Source organism: Ranitomeya variabilis, chromosome 2 (genome assembly GCF_051348905.1).
Source record: "Ranitomeya variabilis isolate aRanVar5 chromosome 2, aRanVar5.hap1, whole genome shotgun sequence".
Lineage (NCBI taxonomy): Eukaryota > Metazoa > Chordata > Amphibia > Anura > Dendrobatidae > Ranitomeya > Ranitomeya variabilis.
Window position 1 is genome coordinate 306,121,866 of NC_135233.1, and position 21,826 is coordinate 306,143,691.

Genomic DNA, 21,826 nt, shown 5'->3' on the forward strand with positions numbered 1-21,826 from the left:
AGAAACAATTTACAATTATTCCTGAAATTCCTAAACTTAAATCGGTCTCCAGAGAACAGTTCAGGAATAGGTATTTTAGGTTCAGACATTGGACTACTGGTAACAAAATCTTGTATGCCCTGCACACGAGCAGCAAGCTGATCCACACACACTTGTAATCAAAGTCTGGACATTCATGTCTGCAGCAAGCACAAGCCACTCAGAAGTAAAGGGGAGGAAAAAAGAGAGGAAAGAAAAAAAAAAAAAAAACTCAGACTTTCCTTTCTTGTAATCCCACTTCTGCAATGCATTAAACATTCAACCTGGGCCTGGCATACTGTTATGACCCCAATGGCAGAGGGTCTCAAAAGTACATACCAAGTCTGCAAACACAAAAATACCAGCTCATAGGGCAGTGGTAACTGGGCTGACCATATATCTAATCCTAGCACCACAAATAGCAGCAGCCGGGGAACGTGCCTACGTTGGTTCTAGACGTCTCGCGCCAGCCGGAGAACTAACTAACCCTAGAAGGGAAAAGATAGACCTTTCTTGCCTCCAGAGAAAAGACCCCAAAAGTTGGATACAAGCCCCCAACAAATAATAATGGTGAGGTAAGGAGAAAAGACAAACGTAAGAATGAACTAGATATTTAGCAAAGAGAGGCCCACTGACTAATAGCAGAATATAGTAAGATGACTTATATGGTCAGCAAAAACCCTATCAAAATTTCCACGCTGGACATTCAAGAACCCCCGAACCGTCTAACGGCCCGGGGGAAGAACACCAGCCCCCTAGAGCTTCCAGCAAAATCAGGAATCACATTTAGTACAAGCTGGACAAAAAATAAGAGCAAAGCAAATAACCAAAAAACAAGGAAGCAGGACTTAGCTTAATTTTGCAAGATCCAAGACCAGCAGACAGGAGCAAACAGAAAGGAACTGATTACAACGATGCCAGGCACTGGACTGAGAAACCAGGAAGTTTATATAGCAACACCCCTGGACTAACGACCCAGGTGGGTGCCAAACTGAGGAAAGACAATCCCAGAGTCATATCACTAGTGACCACAAGAGGGAGCCAAAAAAGTCTAATTCACAACAAACAGCCTCGCGATGGATGAAATTCCCAGCAGCCCCAGAATCTATATAGGCAAAATCAGAAAAACGCTTATCACCCAAATGCAAAAGAACAGAAAGAGTAAGGGGTTGAGAGGGTTCAGAAATACCTAGGAGACCTCTCTTACCTGCCCTAGGTAAAGGCGTTTCCCGGCCTGACTGGTCAAGAACGCAAAAGATGTGATGCACTGCCGCAATAGAAGCAAAGACCTTGGGTTACCTTTCCTTCCGACGCTGTTCCACAGGCTTTAGGTGATCCACCTGCATAGCTTCAGGAGCAGTACAAGCAGAAGTCAAATCTGAACGAGGACGGGAAGAACTAGGAATAGCCGGAAGAAGACGAGGAGACCTTCTCTCTCTAGCAGATTCCTGAGAACGTTCTTGAAAACGTAAATCGATGCGGGTCGCCAAAGATCCTCCAGGGAGGTCAGAGTATCATGACCCGCTAACTCATCCTTGATCCAAGGAGAAAGCCCCAGCCAGAAAGCTCCCACCAGAGCCTCATTATTCCATCCTAATTCGGATGAAAAAGTGCAAAACCGGATGGCACATTGACCCACCGACAGAGTACCTTGATGGAGGTTAAAAAGAGACTCGGTGGTAGAGGCCAAACTACCCGGTTCATCAAATACCTTGCGGAAAGTGTCTAGAAAGATGGTAAGTTGAGAAACAAGAGGATCATCCCGCTCCCAGAGAGGATTAACCCATGCCAAAGCCTCACCCTCCTGGTGTGAGATTACAAAGGCTACCTTAGCACGGTCAGTGGGATACTGCAAGGGAAGTAACTTAAAGTGGAGCTGGCACTAATTTAGAAATCCTCTACGCAATTTGGGATCCCCACTATAGCGAGGAGGCTTAGCCAGATGAGGAGGTGGGTGAGGTACCAAGGCCGGAGGGGAGACGGGAGCAGAAGCCTGAAGAGCACAAAGGCGATCATCCACTGAAGCCATAAAATTAAGTATATGGGCTTTGGTGTCTCGTTGTTGAGCTAGCTCCTGTTGGAGAGTAGCCAGCTGCGAAACACTTCCGGGATCAGAAGCCTGTAGCGTCGAGAGACGGGACTTCAAAAAGGACATAATCCTGGACTGGTTTTCCCGTAGGAACAATGATTCCTTCTGAGTTGGAGTCGAGGTACCAGCAGGGTCCATGGCCTGTCTATACTGTGAGATACTTAGAACTCCTGGAGTGAACCCGCAGATCCACGGCAATGAACCTCCCCCGGGTGAGCTAGCCAGATAGACCACCCCCTATACAGGGAGCGTTAGGAGCAGGCCCAAGGGAGACTATCGTCACGGAAGCTGGCACAGGGGACAAGCAGTAGGAGATCCCAGAGAAAGGAGCGATGGGTAGGACAGACTGGGGTTAACAGGACGCTGGGCGGATTGGTAGGAAGGCAACACAAGACGGAGAAGGGATGGAGAGGTAACAAGATGGACTGAGAAGGAACAGCGAGGCAAGGAAGGCTAGGAATGGTGGGAAAGCGAGTCTGGCTGGGCTGAAAGAGCCACAGGGATCCAATAGAGAATAAGGAAGGTGCAAAATATGTGAAAATAGTATAAATTTATTAAGCACACATATATAAATACATATTGAACATTACGTAGCAAGGACAATACATAAATGTACCTACATGTACATAACAATACCCTGAAAATAGGGGGAGAGTAAGACAGGCTGTATATCAACAGAAAACCAAAAAGGACCACAATACCCCAAGAGTATGCATCACATTGGCTAACATGTATTTGATAGCATCTGAACCTAATGCCCATACAGGGCTGTATCACATGTCCAGATATAGCAATGTCCAATTTAGAGACAGTTGCTATCTCAGATACTACAGTTGAAGATTAGATCTTAAGTATGCCATATACCATAGAATAATAATAGGGAAATGTTGGTAAGATTATTGGCCACATTAGTGATCAACTAGTATAGCTATTGTGCCCATGAAGTGATTATATAGTCAAATACCAGCGCACTTCATGCACCATACCATAGTACATATAATGGTGTTGGTAAAGTTAGAGCTACAATGATAGCCAAAACAACAGGATCTATATGGTGCCCATAAAATAATCATGTCCACTAATAGTAACGCCTACCATATAGAGTACTCATATTACCTGCAGCCATGATGCAACCCCAGGGAGTGGTCCTAATAGCGCACCTCAACGTGCATTTCACTGCCCCCGCAGATTCGTCAGGGCCACAGGGCTGACCGAGCAGAGACAAAGGAGGACCTGGGTCAAAAGAGAACAAATGACAGACAGGCAAGGAGTAGAGGAAGGAATCATCTTAAATACACGGCGTGCAGGAGGATTTCCAGGTCAGGATCCTCCAGGATTACCAAGTGGATGTATGGAGCGCCTATAGATCAGAGAGAGGAGAGGGAGCTGGAGTGAGAGAGGCGCATGCGCACCCGGCGTGATCCCGGAAGTAGCGGTGAATCATGAAGAGGAGGACGCGAGCCTGCAGGAAGAGCGCGCCGGAGCCAGTAAGTATGTCGGCGAGCGGAGAAGGAGGCTGCAGGCACGGCAGCAGGAACGGAGGCCGTGACACCATGTCACCTCCTAGTTAGGCTAGGTTCACATCGCGTTAGTGCCATCTGTTTAACGGATCCGTTATACGGATGCAGTAACGCTGATGCACAAAATCTCTTTTTTACTACAATCGCGCTAACGCATGCGATAATGCATGGTACTATTGCGTTGGCATGCGTTAGCAATAGAGGTCTATGCAAAGCAAACGCGTCCGTTCGCTGTGCATAGACCTAACGTAGCCAAAAACGCGGTAGACCACGTTCGAGGGTGCATCACAAAGTAACGCATCATCACTAGAGCATGCCGATTTTCACATGCGCTAAGATGCATTATGATAATGGAAGTCTATGGGCGCGTTAACGGATTCATTACATTGCATTAGCGACGCTAAGTAATGCATCCGTTAAACGGATCGCCCAAACGCAATGTGAACCTAGCCTTAATCTGATCCAGTTTTGTAGCCACTTTTGCAAAGTCGAGAGGCAAGAAAAATATTAACTTACTGCATAATAATTTACACAATCTACCACAAAACTCTTGCAGATCTTTTAATAAATACCTCTTTCTGGCTCACAAATTTATTTACAGAACTGCTACTATTAGTAATAGGGCTATATTTGCATACAACTGAGTAAACAGCAGCACTAATATCCTACTCCAACACATTCCAGGACACAGCGACAAATTTGAAAAAGACCCTGCACAGTTCGAAACGTCAAGCTCCTAGCACTGCTTATTGCTTTTCTGTCTCTTTACCCAGCGCTATGGTGAACTATAGGGTTAAATAAACCAGCATCAAACTGAAATCCTTTGTGTATGAGTGTGGTTGATTTTCTATAAGTCTAAACGGCCAATTATTAAGATATGATGCATTAGAATATCTTTTTTTGTACATTTTATTACTATGGCAGCTGGCTATTTAAATCTATGTACCGTATATCTCAAACTTCAGCTTCATTGCTTTTGCGTTTTATCGCACAATCCAATACATCAATGTATGAGGGTTTTTTTGCAGAAACAGTAAAAATGTGCAAAATAAAATGGCAACATAACTAGCTCCAATTATAATGAAGTACTGTGACTGGAAGGTCAACCTCCTGTGGGCACCCTTAAGGAAAAATAAGATGCCACTAGGCTAATGGTACATGTACATAAAAGTGTCACAATTAATTACTTTCACTGCTAGCTGGCAAATGTGTCACCGTCACTCTAATGATCACATAGAGCTTCAGCTTTTACATATTGCTTAGGCCAACAATATAATGTTCTATCATAATGAAATCTGAAGAGGAACATAATAAGATAACAAACAAAAATAAACAAGTCATAGTTGTTACTGACCAGATACATTCCCGAGGAAGAACGAGGGCACATTAGGATTAACCCTTATATTGTTGAAGTTCGGTTTCACTTTTGTTTTTATTAGAGATGTTTTAGATGATATTATAAAGACATATAAAAGATCCACCTTTGTTTTTCTAATTCTATTCCTTTATCTATTAAAAAAAGAAAAGAAAGGAAACAAATACACCATTCCGTATTATCATAGTCCAGTGCTGTCCCCCACTTATCCCAATGTATTACTTTTTCACCCTTTTAAATTGTTCTTTATGCTGCAATGCTATAGTGAAGGAAACATTTTCCGGTCAGCAGCAAACTGTTTTCCTGACTAATGTATTCCAGGTAATCCATATCCAAATCCTTAAAGATTTAGCAATTTTCTTTTTGTAGTAGAATCAGCCATAGAGTGACACAGTTTAACAGTTTTTTCTCTTCTATTATTAGATAATATGGTTTCTAGGGAACTAGGGTATTTCTATTTTACACTGATTTTGTTTTTTTCTTCTCCATGTTTAACCCCTTAACAAAGTGTGGTTTACATTTTTATCGAAGATTGCATGTAGGGTATGGAGTGTGCTCAGGTAACGAGCCTGCTTCATAACTGGCAGACATTGGCTGTTTTACACAGCCAGCTCCTGCCTGTAATAGCAATGACTGTAGCTCATTCCATTCGCTGCTTTTTAATCCTTACCGTGCTGCTGTCAATCACAGATAGTGGCATTTAAATGGCCTTCTTGTTGATGTGATCATGTATCAGCTCTCATCATTCCATCCGGTGACAGATCGCATGGAGCTGATGGGTTACCATAACAGCCTGGGGCTTATTAAAGACCCCCAGTGATCCCATCTTAGTTCTTCATACCAGAATATCAATTACCCTATTTATAGCACTGCATATTATAGGCGATCAACTGATTGCAGGTTTATTTGCCCTATGGGTCTGAAAAATAAAGTAAAAACTTATTTTAAAATTTTAACAAAATTTAACATTTTAAAGGGAACCTGTCAAGTTTGTACATGCTAGATGATGTTTGCACAGCGTGGTAAAAAGACGCTGAGCAGAATGATATATAGGTGTGAGGAAAAGGATTAAGTAAACCTTGCATTTTATTCAGTGACATCCCTGGTGTTTGTATGCATATGAGTCATGTTCTTCACATGAACTGATGCAAACCCTAAAAAAAATCAGTGCAATTCCAGGTTGTGAGGTTGCAAAACACGAAAATGTCGAGGAGAGGGGCAATGGGGTGAATTCCAGTCATCCATTGACCCCTGAAAGGAAACAACTGGTGGTCCTTATTCAAATATTTGTAGTTGCTGTACGCCCTGTAAGAGTCATGTCGGCCTGGTAGTCGGGGGCAGGTATATCTCGCCCAGGTATTTGTCCTATGTGAATTAGGCCGCTCAGTATCTTCAGGATACCGAGGGGTTAATAACTGCAGGAATAAAGGCTGACCAGCTGGAGGTTTCAGGTGTCAGCCTGGGGCACACAGAATGCTTGTCTGTGTGGGACAAATGTGAGTAAGGAGCTGTGCTCATGACCTGTGTTATGTTAGCTGGGTGGGAGTAGCCCCCCCAGTCGTTAGATAGGAACGTTTTGTCTAGTAAGTGCCGGACAGGCAAGGATTTTCTTTTATGCTTTGTTTTCTTTATGTTGCTTTCACCTAAAATAAACCTGACCAGAGGTCAGTTCACCTGGAAACCTGCTGTCGCCTCAGAGTTTAATGCACAAACCACGTGACCTTTGACCCCAGCAAAGGCGATCCCGGAGTGTTTTGTTACATTGTGGTGGAGAATGCGGGCATTCCGTGGCACAGGCGACAGTATGGAAGACGTGGTGAAAGCCCTAGTACAGTCCACTGCCATACAGCAGCAGGCCACTGCCGCACAGCAGGAAGCTAACCGCTTGATGGCCACACAGCTGAAGGAGTTGGTAGACGTGACGACTGCAGACCGCCAGCTTCTCCAACAGGTGGCGCAGCGCTTGGTGAGCATGCCTGAGGCTAACCCGGAAGCAGAGTCCAGGAGAATCCATGTGAGTCGGTACTGGCAAAAGCTGACTGCAGAAGATGACGTCGAGGCGTACCTGACAACGTTTGAGCGGACAGCGTTGAGAGAGAAGTGGCCGAAGGAACGATGGGCCGATCTAATTGCTCCGTTTCTCTCCGGTGAGGCCCAAAAAGCTTACCATGACTTAGACCCGGAAGTCGCTCAGGACTTTGAGAGGCTGAAGACTGAGGTCCTGGCCCGGCTGGGTGTGACGACGGCTGTCCGTGCACAGAGGGTACATCAGTGGACCTATCAGTCTGATAAACCGCCGCGATCGCAGATGTTTGACCTGATCTACTTGATAAAGAAATGGCTGCAACCCGAGGTACTGACAACTCCAGAGATAATCCAGCGGATCGTTCTGGACAAGTACCTGAGAGTATTACCACCGGCGCTGAAAAAGTGGGTGAGCCAAGGAAATCCCGCGACAGCGGATCAACTTGTGGAATTGGTGGAGCGTTATTCCGTGGCGGAAGGACTTCCTGACGATACCTCCACCACCCGGTCTGTGCCTCCTCCTCGTGGAACCGGTAAGACTGTTCCAGGGACTGCGGGTGAAGGAAAATTACCTAAAACTGTGGGGGAGGTACCCGGGACTGCTCGCGCTCCGAGACCGAGAGTGTCGGACTATGGTCTCAATAGGGGGCCTGTTAGGTGTTTCCGCTGCCATGAGAAGGGCCATGTTTCTGCGAACTGTCCTGTTACCGCTGAACCCATGCAATGCGATGTTACAGACTCTAAAAAACGCATGTCTTTGGTTACACGGCTAGTGAGTGTGAATGCGGGTCAAAATGATGCAGCGAAACATCTGTGTGAATTATCTGTTGATGGGAAAAGTGTTGTGGCGTTACTAGACTCTGGAAGTGTGGTGACTCTGGTGAAAGCTAGTCTGGTGGCACTTCCGTCTGGTTCGTCTGACAAATTCTCTGTAACGTGTGTGCATGGTGACACCTGCTCGTACCTAACAGCGGTCATACTGATTTCCACTCCCTATGGGTCTGTGCAACACAAAGTGGGACTCGTTCCCGCACTGTTACATGATATAATCCTGGGCAGGGATTTTCCTCATTTCTGGCAGTTGTGGGAGAATCAGTTGCTCCTTCACGGTAGCTGTAACCGTGAATCTTCCCCCATGCCATCTGGAGGTCCCGAGCTCCTAGACGAGACCCCACAGGAAGATGTTGCTGGGGAGGTTATTGAATCTAACCTTCAGTTCCCCTTCTCAGTTATGGCGGGGGAAACTGAGGAAACTGAGGAAACTCAGCGAGAGGCGGAGGCAGACAGTCATCCAGCACCCTGCCTACCCGATTTGGGAGTTCAGTTGGATGACTTCCACAGCGAACAAATGAAAGATCCTACCCTGACGCAGGCCAGGAAAAATGTAAAAATGATAGATGGGGTACCCGTGGAACCTGACACTAGGCTAGCGTACCCGTACATGGTTCTTGAGAATGATTTACTCTACCAGGTAGAGAAAAAAGGGGAAGACACTGTGCAACAGTTAGTGGTACCCAAACATTATCGGCGGAAGGTACTGGACCTGGCCCACGGACATATAATGGGGGGACACCTGGGGGTACAAAAAACCATAGAAAGGATATTGCATTGTTTTGTGTGGCCCGGAATACACAATGATGTGCGTAACTATTGTGAGTCCTGTCCAGGGTGCCAAGTCTCGGCACCTAAACCTCGGTTCCGTAGCCCTTTGGTACCCCTCCCTGTTATTGGGGTCCCGTTTGAGAGAATTGGGATGGATTTGGTTGGGCCCCTTCCCCGGTCCGCACGTGGGCATCAACATATCCTCGTCATCATGGACTATGCCACTCGTTATCCCGAAGCCATCCCTTTGCGTAACACTGCTACCAAAACGATCGCCAAAGAGTTGGTACACATGTTTAGTCGGGTGGGAATTCCAAAACAGATACTCACCGACCAGGGGACTCCCTTTATGTCAAGGGTGATGAAGGAGCTCTGCAGGCTCTTACAAATAGACCAGTTGCGTACGTCTGTCTATCACCCTCAAACAGATGGCCTGGTTGAGCGGTTCAATAAAACCTTAAAACAGATGCTCCGGAAGGCGATAGACAAAGATGGGAAGAACTGGGATTACTTGTTACCCTATTTGCTGTTTGCCATTAGGGAAGTTCCCCAGTCTTCCACAGGATTCTCGCCTTTCGAGCTATTATATGCCCGTCGTCCCCGTGGACTGTTGGACGTCGCAAAAGAAACCTGGGAAGGTCAAGTCACTCCCTTTAAAACGGTAATAGACCATGTAACGCAAATGCAGGACCGGATTGCTGCTGTCATGCCCCTTGTTAGGGAACATATGTTACAGGCCCAGGGAGCCCAGAGGCAAAGTTATGATAGAGGCGCCAAGGTCCGTACGTTTGCACCCGGGGATAGGGTGTTGGTCCTAATCCCTACGGTGGATAGTAAATTTCTGGCAAAATGGCAGGGCCCCTTTGAGGTCATGGAACGAGTTGGAGAAGTGAACTATAAAGTGCACCAGCCTGGTAAGAGAAAACCAGAGCAGATTTATCATGTGAATCTGATAAAACCCTGGAAAGACCGCGCTGCCCTAACAGTGGATCTGCCCCGTCCGGTTTGCTCACCTACCATACCGGAGGTGCAGATTGCCGAGACTCTGTCTGAACGACAAAAATCTGAGGTTAAGCAGTTTTTGTTACAGAACCAACAGTTTTTCTCGGAAAAACCTGGCCAGACTAGGCTAGTGAAACATGAGATTGTCACAGAGCCTGGTGTCACAGTTCATGTGAAGCCATACCGGATTCCGGAAGCACGCCGTGAAGCCGTCTCCCGGGAGGTGAAGGCCATGTTGGACTTAGGAGTCATTGAAGAGTCACACAGCGCCTGGTCCAGTCCAATCGTGTTGATACCTAAGCCGGATGGCTCTATACGGTTTTGCAATGACTTTCGGAAACTGAATGCGGTTTCTAAATTTGATGCCTACCCTATGCCCCGGGTCGATGAGTTGATCGATCGGCTAGGTAAAGCCCGATATATTACGACCCTGGATCTAACAAAGGGGTACTGGCAGATCCCTCTGGCCGAGGCGGCCAGAGAGAAGACGGCATTTGCTACACCGGAAGGGCTGTTCCAGTATATCTACATGCCGTTTGGACTTCACGGAGCCCCAGCAACGTTCCAGAGATTGATGGATCGAGTCTTGAGGCCCCACAGGCAGTACGCCTCTGCCTACCTAGACGACATCATAATTTACAGCATGGACTGGGAAACTCACCTCCGGAAGGTACAGGCGGTGATTGATGACCTGAGAGATGCAGGCTTAACGGCGAATCCCAAGAAATGTCACATCGGCCTTGAAGAAGCCCGATACTTGGGCTATGTGATTGGCAGAGGAGTGGTTAAACCCCAGATCGACAAAATACAGGCAATTCAGGGCTGGCCGCAACCAGTGAACAAGAAACAAGTTCAAGCTTTCCTGGGCATTGCCGGCTATTATCGCCGGTTCATACCCAACTTTGCGGCCATGGCTACCCCCTTGACGGATCTTACCAAAGGGAGGGATTCCGTCATGGTAAAATGGACCTCAGCGGCTGAAGAGGCCTTCCACAGCCTGAAACGGGCTTTGTGCTCTCAGCCCGTACTAGTGACTCCTGATTTCAGCAGCGAGTTTGTGGTGCAAACGGATGCTTCTGATACTGGTATTGGAGCTGTACTTTCCCAGGTCAGGGACGGAGTCGAACACCCGGTCCTCTACCTCAGTCGGAAACTGAATGTGCATGAGCAGAGGTATGCCGTGGTTGAAAAAGAGTGCCTAGCCATCAAGTGGGCTCTCGACTCCCTCAAGTATTACCTGGCAGGTAGGAAGTTTAGGCTGGTCACGGACCATGCCCCTCTCAAATGGATGCACCTCCACAAGGACCATAATAGTCGGGTAACCCGGTGGTTCCTTGCCCTGCAGGCTTACTCGTTCACGGTGGAGCACCGCCCTGGGGTACAGATGGGGAATGCTGATGCCCTGTCCCGAGTGCACTGTTTCAGGAGTGTCTTTGCTCGACCGGAGTGGTCTGAGCAGGGGGGGAGGATATGTAAGAGTCATGTCGGCCTGGTAGTCGGGGGCAGGTATATCTCGCCCAGGTATTTGTCCTATGTGAATTAGGCCGCTCAGTATCTTCAGGATACCGAGGGGTTAATAACTGCAGGAATAAAGGCTGACCAGCTGGAGGTTTCAGGTGTCAGCCTGGGGCACACAGAATGCTTGTCTGTGTGGGACAAATGTGAGTAAGGAGCTGTGCTCATGACCTGTGTTATGTTAGCTGGGTGGGAGTAGCCCCCCCAGTTGTTAGATAGGAACGTTTTGTCTAGTAAGTGCCGGACAGGCAAGGATTTTCTTTTATGCTTTGTTTTCTTTATGTTGCTTTCACCTAAAATAAACCTGACCAGAGGTCAGTTCACCTGGAAACCTGCTGTCGCCTCAGAGTTTAATGCACAAACCACGTGACCTTTGACCCCAGCAAAGGCGATCCCGGAGTGTTTTGTTACAGCCCACACTCAAAGTCTTGGCACAAAGTGAAAAGCAAGCCAAAGACTCCTGAAAGACAAAAACGGGTGAGCCATATTCAAATATTTTTAAAGTGTAGTTGCTGTACTCCCACACTCATAAACGCTTTGCACAAAGTATGAAGCCAGGAAAAAATTATAACAGGAGTAATACAGTAATCTTCAAGTTTCTGCTTCTTTCCCTTCATGGAGATGCTAGGGGGGCTGCCTCAATCTGCTTCCTAAAGCATGATTCTGAAGTGCCTTGGCTGTAAGTGACCCAACTCAGGTAGTGATGGAGGCCCCGACATATGGAAATGTGCGACAGCCCTCTTGTCACCTGCACCATCGCCTTATCCCGCATAGGAGGTGGGAAACCCCAAGGACAGTCTAACTCTTGGGGGTGGTAGCCCTTTCTCAAGCCATCTCGTGGTGCCTCTCCCAGGCCCGTTAATTTCTCAATAAGGGTTCATCCTGATCCCTTCCTTGTCGGATCACACCCACCATATACCAGCGATGTTGCCCCTCCTTTTTGAGTAACGTGTCCCTGGTTCCAGCAGTCAGCTCTTGCAGCCTTCGAGGCAAGTGTTCCGTCTCTACTACTCGCTGGTTGAACGAGATGCGATGACGGGTCACTAACTCCCTTTACTGCTGCTGGTTGTATGCAACGACCTCCCCCTGGAATACAAAATGTCGATATATTGCAGCTAACAGGCCTACTAGCATTTCTCCCCCTTCCCTGGTCCTGGCTCAACTCCTTGTGTCTTCCGATTAGCCTAGACCCCGCAGTCCGCTCACCAGTTCCTGGATCCTGGATCTACCCCAACACCAGCATTGAATCTGGGTTTGGGCCTAGGTGGTTCCAGAAAAGCAGCGGATTCCGGACCACAGGCTCCTGCCACCTCCACTGTCACGCCAGCTTCCTCTGGCTCCGATATTCCTCCACTCACTTCCTTGGGAGTCTCACGTTATTCTGCTATCTTTGTCGCCCACAGAACACATAATATACTGCTAGGGTTGGCGGATTGCACTAAATAAAAATAAATTATAAAGTGCAATCGCAACCCAGGGTTCACAGTGCAGAGATGTATAACTGCTGCTGGTGTGATCAATGGTGGAACGAAGCAGTGAGCGTCAACCTTAATCTGACTGCGTTAACCCCACACTGTATGAACAAAACGCAAAGTAGCTAGCTCAGTTACTTCACTGAGAGCTACTGCACTTAATATGCTGAGTGCTATACCCTGTTAAACGTCACTGGAATGTTAGCATGTGGGTTGCGCTCGCTCTGCAACTAAACTGTAAATCCCACACAAGAACGAAGCAGATGCTGAGCAAAAGGAAAGAGCAAATTTGATACTAGCTGCAAAGCCCTGACGCTTTCCCTGAGAGGTGTAGCCTGAGGGTTGGACTTGCTCTGTAACTCAGCTGTGCTAACCGCACACACATGAAGGAGACAGATGCTAAGCCAAGGGGTAGCTACCCAGTCCTAACCCTACCTTGCCAATCAAAGAACTCTCAGTTTATAGAGCGTCACATGCAAACAGAGTGATAGAGTATCCACTTACAAACACCACACATAAGTGATACTAGCACGCCCGCATGAGCCTTTTAAACCCTAGGCTCTGCCCCATACACTCAGACCCAACTGCCCGTGACATCGCCACGGGCCAATCTGAAGCCAACTCATCACCAGAGCAGCCAACGTCCAACCACCAATGGGAAGATGCACATCACGCACGTGCTCAGTAAGGTGATCTCTAGAGCACAGGGCTGCACCAGAATATCACTGGTTCCCATAGACTTGGCTAGAGAGCCAGCAGTAACCAAGTGAATATCATGATCCTGAGCAAGATGCTGAGACCGACGTTTGTGCTGAGCAGCACCCACTTCGGCCAGACCTGAATGGGAGACCACAGCATCAGACAATTCTTGGGATCTATCCCACGCAGTGGGAGAATCCCGATGCCTAAATATTCTATCGTGAGTAAATGAATACAGAAAAATGTTTTATGGCGTGTTATAGGCCATCAAAATGTACCACAGAGCACATACCCATATACTATTGAATACAGAAAAATGTTCCAGCACCTTTTGGGAGTGTTATATAACACAGAAGTGTACCACAAAGAACGTAATACTCTATGGATAGCAATATAGTCAATTTTTTTTACCCTCCACCCCTCAAAAATAAAGTGGTCAACTGCTGCAGCTATATATTTAGCAACTGACTACAAAGCCCTAATCCCTGCATAGAGACTGTATTCCGCACCTCTCCCTGCTTCTGAAACTCGCTCTCCTTCCTCAGTCTCCGTCTCCTTCCTCAAAAAAAAAAAAAAAAAATCGGTCCGTTTTTCACAGACGAGTATCGCACAAATGTTTCATGAACAGTGATCCGTATGTCATCCATGTGCAATGCAAGGAGGGGATTTCCTCGCATCAAAGTATCAGTGTGACATCCGTATGTCAACCGTATGGCGAGATTTTTGCAAAATGGAGATATAATGGATCCATGGCCTCAAATATTCGTGAAAACATATATATATATAATTCAATTGTCGGAATCTGTAAAATCATTACAGAACCTGACAGTATATAAGACATGGTTTATATACAGTAAGCCATTGTATATCCGTTAGATTTTTATATGTCCCCCACTAATAATGTTAGTAGTGTGTGTGTGTTAAATTTTGGAGCTGTAGGTGTTAAAGAATTAATTCACTGAAAAAACTGGCATGGGCTCCCGTGCAATTTTCTCCGCCAGAGAGGGAAAGCCAGTGACTGAGGGCAGATATTAATAGCCTAGAGAAGGACCATGGTTATTGGCCCCACCCACGGCTAAAAAAAATCTGCCCCCATCCACACCAGAAAAGGCGCATCAGTAAGATGCGCCTATTCTGGCACTTAGCCTCTCTCTTCCCATTGCCCTGTAGCGGTAGCATATGGGGTAATAAGGGGTTAATGTCACCTTGCTATTGTAAGGTGATTTTAAGCCGGGTTAATAATAAAGAGGTGTCAATAAGACACCTATCCATTAATCCAATAGGATGAATGGGTTGAAAAAAATACACACATTAACAATAAAGTATTTTAATGAAATAATTAAACACACTGGTTTAACATCTTTATTACACTCTCAATCCAAGAGACGCCCTGGTTCTTCTGTAAAGAAATCCAAAATAAAAAAGCAACAATATCCTATACCTGTTTGCTGTACAGTCAAGTCCCACACTGCAATCCATCTCAAGGGGTTAAATAGTTTACAACCGCGAGCAGTGCTAATGCTACTGCCCTGATTGTAAACCACAGAGAAATGAATGAATGAAAAGCTGCCTGCGCAGCCTCCCCACCTGACCGAACATGAAATCATTGGCGTGGGAAAGTTTCTGACCATGCGTATTTCTCGCAAGTCACACTGATGGTCAATGTGGTGTGCGAGTTTTTCTCACATGGATAGACTTTCATTGGCGAGTCTCGGCCGATATACGGTGCGATTTCACTCGCACGTATAATACGGCCAAGAAAAAAAAATGATGCTGGGATCAGCCCCATAGATTAACATTGGTCCATGTGCTATGTGATTTTTTCTCGCATAGCACTCGTCCTTTTTCCTCTCTAGTTTGACTCCGGCTTAAATCAGAGTGTATCTGATACAAACATCAAAGCACAAAATTAGCCCTTTGAAGGACTGTTAGTATGATGTTTTAGCTTTAGCGCCAGTACCAACACTACAGTACTCTGACTCGTTAAACTGTGCACACAAATGCCTGGACAAGCACTCTCTTCCTCCAATAAGAACTGTCACATAGCATCAGTATCCTGAGCTTGGTGGCACTTCTCCTTTTATAACCCCTGATGAAGTCATACAACCTGCCAATCACAGTAACGCTACTACCAAGAGCAACCAGATACTTGAGGGATATCAGGGTATCACCAAGCACGTTCGCTCATCCCTATTTCTAAGGGCTGTAAAGTTCTGAGATTCTATTCTGTGAGCGGCCCCACCAAATGCTTGTTTTTCTTTTTTTTTTTTTTTTTTTTTGGGGGGGGGGGGGGGAGTCGGAAGCGCCCAGTTAGAGCTTCTGCTATTGGGCCCCATGATGTTAATATAAGCCCCTGTTTATCATTTCTCAATAATATTATGTGGGTAGATGATGATGAGACCACTGTTTAAAAATCATAATCTGAAACGGAAATAATCTCCATGACCCAAACTCCTCTAAAGACACCTTCCTGAGCACTTTTCACCTTGGTGTATGACTTTGCTTGTCTGAATTAATTACAATTGTTACATACATATAATGGATCAGGAAATATATTACCATTTCATAAGAACCCTTGATGAATCTTACATCTCTAGACTAATAACTGTAGTCAGTAGAAGATTTTTATCTAGGTATAAAAATGTATTTTGTCAGCTGTAACTTTATCCATCCAGGTGAAAGCCAATCATTTCTATTCAAGAGCCTGAAGCATTAGAACAATACAGAGGATATCGAACACAAAGAACAAATAGATGTCTCCTTGTCTACCAGACAATGCTAAGTAATATAGTCACCCATGTCCTGCATCCACCCAACTTCATTATCTCCACTACCAAAATCTATCTTTATTATTAAAGGTAAGGAGAATGCTTAGAAATCTAAAACCTTCAAATATTGATTGGCTTAGGTGAGAGGATTTTCTAAAAATGACTGTATTGCACTAGTAATATATAAAATTATTATTATTATTATAAAGATTCAAATTGGGTATTACCATAATTGTATTGGATGAAGAATAATGTTCCCATTTCAACTACATGGTTCTAATAAAATCTCCATTTGTGCTGCCAATAGAAAAAGCTATTGGTCCTCATTCAAATGTCTGTTTTTCATGTATTTTTTCTGAACTGTGTGATTGCAAAGAAAAAAAAAAATCACAAAAACAAGTCCGTTTTTAATCCAAGTCTACAATCAAATTCAGCAGTACATGTCTATTGGTGGGTATAAATCACAGACAGCATTTGGAAGTCATCCGTGTGCCATCTCTGCGCTGTTCGTTTCTAACATTGCAATGGGCAAGAGAAGCTTTTCAGTTTTTTACTTTTAAAAAATGAGAAAATTACTGATGGGAAAAACGGACTAAAAATTATGAAATATGATCCAAAACAATCATAAAACACACTTTGTTGTGCACCTGAAAAAATACTGACTTGTTAATTAGTCCTTCATTCAGATGCCTGTTTTTTTTTACATATGAGAAAAACATTTTCCCACGCTGTCAGTTCACCGCGGGTCAGGCGGGGAGTCTGCGCAGCCTCAGGTACGTCAGTGGTAGTCACTGAGGCTGCGCAGACTCCCCGCCTGATGCGGTGCACTTGACAGTGTGGGAAAATGTTAAGAAACTTTCCCACGCTAATGAGTTTATGTCCGGTCAGGCTGAGAGGCTGCGCAGGCAGCTTTTCATTCATTCCTCCGTGGTTTACAGCCCGGCCGGTAGCATTAGCACCGCTCCGGGTTGTAAACTATTTAACCTCTTGAGATGGATTGCAGCGTGGGACTTGACTGTACAGCGGACAGGTATGGGATATGTGGAGGTTGAACCTGAAACATCTATGTCCGGACCTGGTCAACCTTTATCTGCGCTTGCCCTTTCTGGTGCCAAGGAAGTGATTCAGAAATGCTTCAGGTACAATTTGCATTTAATGTGGTTTTGCTTTTAACCCCTTTACCCCCAAGGGTGGATTGCACGTTAATGACCAGGCCAATTTTTACAATTCTGACCACTGTTCCTTTATGATGTTATAACTCTGGAACGCTTCAACAGATCCCAGTGATTCTGACATTGTTTTCTCATGACATATTGTACTTCACGATAGTGGTAAAAGTTCTTTGATATTACCTGTATTTATTTGTGGAAACAAAACAGAAATTTGTGGAAAATTTCGCAGTTTTCCAACTTTGAATTTTTCTTACCTTAAGTCACAGAGTTATGTCACACAAAATACTTTTTACAACACCATTTTTTTTTAGGGACTACATCACATTTGAAGTCACTTTGAGGGGTCTATATGATAGAAAATAACCAAGTGTGACACCATTCTAAAAACTGCACCCCTCAAGGTGCTCAAAACCACATTCAAGAAGTTTATTAACCGTTCAGGTATTTCACAGGAATTTTTGGAATGTTTAAAAAAAAAAAAAAAAAAAAGAACATTTAACTTTTCTTCACAAAAAAAATTACTTTAGCTTCAATTTGTTTTATTTTACCAATGGTAACAGGAGAAATTGGCCCCTAAAAGATGTTGAACAATTTGTTCTGAGTATGCTGATACCCGATATTTGGGGGTAAACCACTGATGGGCGCATGGCAGAGATCAGACAGGAAGGAGCGCCGTTTGACTTTTCAATGCAAAATTGACTGCAATTGAGATAGGACGCCATGTCGCGTTTGGAGAGCCCCTGATGTGCCTAAACATTGAAACCTCCCACAAGTGACACCATTTTGGAAAGTAGAACTAAGGAACTTATCTAGATGTGTGGTGAGCACTTTGACCCACCAAGTGCTTCACAGAAGTTTGTAATGTAAAGCTGTAAAAATAAAAAATCATATTTTTTCACAAACATGATCTTTTCGCCCCAAATTTTTAATTTTCCCAAGGGTAAAAGAAGAAATTGGACCCCAGAAGTTGTTGTGCAATTTGTCCCGAGTACGCTGACACCCCATATGTGGGGGTAAACCACTGTTTGGGTGCATGGCAGAGCTCGGAAGAGAAGGAGCGCCGTTTGACTTTTCAATGCAAACTTGACTGGAATTGAGATGGGACGCCATGTCGCATTTGGAGAGCCCCTGATGTGCCTAAACATTAAACTCCCCCACAAGTGACACCATTTTGGAAAGTAGACCCCCTAAGGAACTTATCTAGATGTGTGGTGAGCACTTTGAACCCCCAAGTGTTTCACTACAGTTTATAATGCAGAGCAGTGAAAATAAAAATTATCATTTTTTCCACAAAAAATATTTGTGTATATTGTATTTTCCCAAGGGTAACAGGAGAAATTGGACCCCAAAAGTTGTTGTCCAATTTGTCCTGAGTACGCTGATACCCCATATGTGGGAGAAAACTAATGTTTGGGTGCATGGCAGAGTTTGGAAGGGAAGGAGCGCCATTTGGAATGCAGACTTAGATGGAATAGTCTGCAGGTGTCACATTGCAGAGCCCCTGATGTACAGTACAGACCAAAAGTTTGGACACACCTTCTCATTTAAAGATTTTTCTGTATTTTCATGACTATGAAAATTGTACATTCACATTGAAGGCATCAAAACTATTGTAATAATTATAGGGGATAACCTATTCACATCTTTCTGTAGTGATCTAATTAAATATTTTAGCTCAACCAGGGAGGCCTGGTTAATAGTCTCAGGTTTTTGCAGAGCAGAAACAGCTTACATGTCCAGCAAATGCAGATGGAAGTAAACACAAGCAGCAGATGAAGGAGGATTACAGGAACTGGTGTATGCAGCAGGAACTCAGAGCAGAGTAGCTTGATCACCACACAGGTTCACAGGAGCAGGTATATAGCCAGGGAGTAATCAGAGGTCAGGAGCTGGATGCAAGGCAGAATACTCTAGCACAGACTGAAGGCTTGGGTGGAATTTTATAGCAGGAAGACACAGTGCACATGAAACCAAAGACGCCATCTTGGAAAAGGGCAGTAATGCACAAAAGGTAAAAAATGTTCAGAGTCCTGACATTACTCCCTCCTTAGAAGCGGCCTAAGGATGATCCTGGACCTGGTTTCTCAGGGAATCTCTGATGAAAATGAGAAATCTTCTGTTGGGCATTGATGTTTTCCACAGGTTCCCATGAGTCTTCCTCAGGGGGATATCCCTGCCATCTTATCAGATATTGGAGCCGATTCATGCGAATCCTGGAGTCAATAATTTCCTCCACCACAAATTGTTCTTGCCCATCAATCACCACAGGCTGCGGAGGTGGCACAACACGTCCCTGGAAGGTATTAGGAGATACAGGCTTTAGTAAAGATACATGAAAAACTGGGTGTACCTTCATAGTCCTAGGCAGCTTCAGCCGGCAGGCCACAGAGCTCACAATATTATTGATCTTGAAAGGGCCAATGAATTTCTGTCCAAGTTTTTGTGAAGGAACGTTTAACTTCAGATTCTTAGTTGCTAACCACACGGAATCTCCTACCTTGAACATGGGTGCAGGTTTACGGAATCTATCAGGCGATCTCTTATAAAGTTCTTGAGCTGTGGTCAGGGATTCCTTCAGAACCTCCAGATTTTGTCTCATTGCAGTCAACCTTGCCTCCACTGCCGAAACCGGAGAATTAATTGGAGACCTAGGTAAAATACATGGATGATAACCCAGATTGGCAAAGAAAGGTGTAAATTTAGTGGAGGCGCTCTGAGAATTATTATATGAAAATTCAGCTAACGGCAGCAACTCCAACCAATCATCCTGGAGATGGCTGACATAGCATCTTAGATATTGTTCCAGCATCTGGTTGGTACGCTCAGTCTGACCATTTGTCTGGGGATGGTAAGCGGAAGAGAGACAGACATTAATATTGAGTGCAGAGCAAAACCACTTCCAGAATCTTGAAGTGAACTGTACTCCAGGGTCAGAGATGATCTCATCCGGAACCCCATGCAACCGAAAGACATTCTGTATAACCAAGTTCACTGTATACATGCTGTATAAATGTCTCTAGCTCTTGTGGTGACTCAGAGCGAGCTAGTTCATCTTTTATAATACTAGACAGACCCCTTTTAAAAATAGGCAATTGTGCATAACTGTCCCAATTGGTATCTACCGCTAATCTCCTGAATTCAGTGGCATACTCAATAACAGAACGTTTAGCCTGGTGTAAAGACCACAAAGCAGATTCAGCAGTTGCACGGCGATTAGGGTCATCAAACATTAATGACATAGCGGCCAATAAATCATCCAAGTTATTTAACCGTGGGTCACGAGACTCAATCATCGGATTTGCCCAGGCGAGCGCTCGTGAGGTCAGTAGCATTATTACACACAATACTTTGGATCTATCAGTAGGAAAACGGTCAGCATGCACATCAAAATATAGCATAAATTGATTCACAAAGCCACGAAATTTGTCGCGATCACCATTAAATCTGAATGAGGGCAACTTAGGTGGGCTAGCTGGTGACGGTTGCCCAGAGGGAAAAGTCGCTTGTGCAGCTATTTGCGTGCTTATGTCCTGAAAAGCCAGTCCATACTGTGCCTCTATGCCAGCAAGTTTGTTTTCCTGGGCTGCCATGCGGTTGCTTAAGTCCTGCAAAGTTTGTCCAAACACTTGTAATCAACAAGTGTTTGGACAAACTTTGCAGGACTTAAGCAACCGCATGGCAGCCCAGGAAAACAAACTTGCTGTTCAAAGCTTCCAAACTTCTTTTGCAAACCTTTCACATCTTTCTGTAGTGATCTAATTATGGAAAACACCTGCTCTAATCTGCTTTCTGCAGTCATTGTTCCAGCAGTCTCCTTTTTTAATGGTTAGAGTATCCTGTAATAATTATAGGGGATAACTCAGGAGACTCTTTGCATGGAACAAGGCAACTACAGGACACAGTTTTATAAGTGGTAAAGTCTATATTATCGCATGGTGATTCAAACAGATGCAGAGAGAAACTCAAGTCCACAACACTTGGTGTAAATATTAAACGCAGCTTAGCAGTCTATAGGAAACTTCAGAGGAAAATGCAATCAAGCAGAAAGTCTATGAAGCACAGTTATTCTTGAGGATACTTGACACGAATAAATCCTTGTCTTAGTCCAAACACAGATAGATAAGCTTATAAGGCAGTTCAAATCATATCTTAGCTCAATCAGGGAGGCCTAGTTAATAGTCTCAGGTTTTTGCAGAGCAGAAACAGCTTACATGTCCAGCAAATGCAGATGGAAGTAAACACGAGCAGCAGATGAAGGAGGATTACTGGAACTGGTGTATGCAGCAGGAACTCAGAGCAGAGTAGCAGGATCACCACACAGGTTCACAGGAGCAGGTATATAGCCAGGGAGTCACCAGAGGTCAGGAGCTGGATGCAAGGCAGAATACTCTAGCACAGACTGAAGGCTGGGGTGGAGTTTTATAGCACGAAGACACAGTGCACATGAGACCAAAGATGCCATCTTGGAAAAGGGCAGTAATGCACAAAAGGTAAAAAATGTTCAGAGTCCTGACAACTATGAATTAACACATGTGGAATTATATACTTAACAAAAAAGTGTGAAACAAC